Genomic DNA, 2,946 nt, shown 5'->3' with positions numbered 1-2,946 from the left:
TATATATATATGAGAATATGGAGACGATGACGTCATGTTGGTATCTTTACAACATGGACAGATGCAGTGCACGGTAATGAATGGCTCCTGGAGAAGAGAGAAGTCTATGCACATATCACATACATGTAACAACTGCCATCTCTGTGCGCAGCTCTCCGATGGGGCCCCCGCCTGTGCAGGCAGCCATGGGCGCTCAGGAAGTTGCTGCTGCTATGCAGGCGAAGGGAAAGGGGTGACGTCACTGCTGGAACGCACCTGTCACTCACAGCAGGGACCCCCTCTGTGACGTAGCCGAGCGATTGTCTCTGGAAATAGAACGCATTACGTAATGTGGTCGGCTTGGCAGGTCACGTGAGAGGGGGGCTTGTCTCTGACGCCACGTGACCAGGAACGTGGACTGCTGCAGTGCAAAAAAAAAACAAAACACTGAAAACACGTCGTCATCCCCTTACAGCTGTGTTGTTTGTTGATCACGTGACTGAAGTGGCATTCATGCCACATACATGACGAGGGACGTGATTTGCACAGCTGTATTCATATTTATCGTTTATAGGAACATACCCCCAGCTGATGGAATGTGATGTGTTGTAATAGGACGTTTACATGATCCCAGTGCTAGAACAAGGAGAGGGATTGATCAAAATATGGAGCAGTTGCCCATGGCAACCAATCAGCTTCTGCCTTGCACTTTCAAAGCTTAACTGAACAAGCTGAAGAGAGAAGATGATTGGTTGTTCCCTCTCTCTCCCCCTTTCTACTTGTGAAAAATTTAAAAGGCCATTGAGCTCTTACTAAAATTAACTAAATACATGTCATGTGCATCAAAACAAAAGGCGTTTAACAGCTAACAGTACATTTTCGTTCTAAATCAGCTCTATTCCGAGTAGAAACACTCATCCTCTGCCAGCACCTGCAGAAAATAAGCTTTGCTCTCTGTGTGGAAGCAGTGGTCTCTGCAGAGGTCAGGCACACCCTACCAAGTCAGATCTTTAGCTGTGCAATCAGCAATGATCATGCTTCCTGCCAAGGACGGGCTTAGGGTTTGAACCTGAACCCAGCCTTTTTTCCTGCGGGTCGAGTGGAGACATGCAGTTCCGGGTTGCCGGGCGGTAATTTGTTTTCTACATTTAGCGCTGCTTTGGACAAGCAGGGCTCCTGTGATTTCAGTTAGTGTATGCACAACGCCATCCGTGCGGTCACTTTGGCACCACCAATGCGTGTTGCCGGTGAAACTCTTGTGACAGAACACTTCCACACTATGTCATGGAGATGAGGAGAAAGTGTCTCAAGCTCAACACACGCATTACAATCTGATTGTACAATCTTCTTTAGCTCTACCAAGAAGTATGCAATGCAAGGACTCGTCTGATTGGATACACATTGGTTGGATAGTTTAGGACGGTATATTACATAATTTTGGTAAATTTAAAGCTGATTGTACAGAGATTGTACCCTATGCATCTCCATATATACAGTACAGTGAGGGTCCCTCATCAGACAGAGTGCAAAGAGAGAGTGTTGTCACCCTAGGACAGGAAGGGGGTGATTTCTAATATATATCATTTCCTATAATATATAATTTCCTATGCTCCTCGGCTCCATCTAGTGGCCATTACTATGCTCCATCTAGTGGCTGTTTACTATGCAAACGGTTTATAAATCATCCCCAAAGTGTGTTACCGGCCGGATCACCAGGTGAAAGTAAAGAAGAAAAATAGCCTGAAAAAGGAAAACGAATGCACCGCAGCTAAGGACTGGTGAGCGGGGTAACAAGGTAATGAGAGTTTATTAGGAGTTCTAAAGAGGAACACATTTTTTAAGAAAAAAAATATATACAGTATATACATTATACAGTAAACTTCTCGTTATCCGGCATCCATGGGGATTGGTTGATTCCTGATAAATGTAGTAGGAGTTGACGAAGGAGCTGGAAAGCAGAAGGTCTTTGGAAGAGCGGAGGGGACGGTTAGGGTGATACTTTGAGATGAGGTTTGAGAGGGAGCCGGGGGCAGAGTTGTGGAGGGCTTTCTAAGTGGTTGTTAATATTTTGAATTTTATCCTTTGGGTGATTGGAAGCCAGTGGAGGGATTGGCAGAGGGGGTTGCAGACACTGAGCTGTTGGTCAGGTGAATGAGTCTAGAAGCTGCATTCATGATAGAGGGGGGAGGAGCCTGTGTAGAGGTAGGCCAATGAGGAGGGAGTGGCAATAGTCAAGACGAGAGATAACAAGGGAGTGGATGAGTAGTTTTGAGGTTTCGTTGGTGAGGAAGGGGCGGATTTTGGAGATGTTGCGAAGGTGAAGGCGGCAGGATTTGGATAGTGATTGGATGTGGGGAAGAAAGGTGAGGTCTGAGTCAAGAATGACACCTAGGACCTTGGCATGGGGGGAGGGGTGGATAGTTGTGTTATCAATCCCAAGGGAAAAGTTGGGGGAAGGTGCGCAGGGCGGGAGGAAATATCAAGAGCTCAGTTTTTGAAAGGTTGAGTTTTAAGAAGTGTTTGCGACATCCAGACTGATATGTCAGTTAGTAGATTAGTGACACGAGAGGACACAGAGGGGGTGAGTTGTGGAGTAGAAAGATATATTTGAGTGTCATCGGCATAGAGATGGTATTGGAAGCCATGTGAGGTTATCAACTGACCAAGGGAGGAGGTGTAGATGGAGAAGAGAAGGGGTCCAAGGACAGAGCCTTGGGGGACGCCTACAGAAAGAGGAGGGGGAGTTAGATTTGTAGGTGACACTAAAGGAGCACTTAGATAGGTTGGAGGAGAACCATGAGAGAGCAGAGTCTTGTAGGCCAAGCGAGTGGAGTTTTTTGAGGAGCAGCGGGTGGTCAACAGTGTCAAAAGCAGCAGAAAGGTCTAATAGCAAGAGTAAGGAGTAGTGGCCATTGGTTTTAGCAGTTAGTAGGTCATTAGTGAGTTTTAGTAGGGAGGTTTCAATGG

The sequence above is a fragment of the Nanorana parkeri genome, unplaced genomic scaffold, assembly GCF_000935625.1.
Source record: "Nanorana parkeri isolate BGI_ZX_2015 unplaced genomic scaffold, ASM93562v1 scaffold365, whole genome shotgun sequence".
NCBI lineage: Eukaryota > Metazoa > Chordata > Amphibia > Anura > Dicroglossidae > Nanorana > Nanorana parkeri.
Note: the sequence above shows the minus strand (reverse complement) of the source record.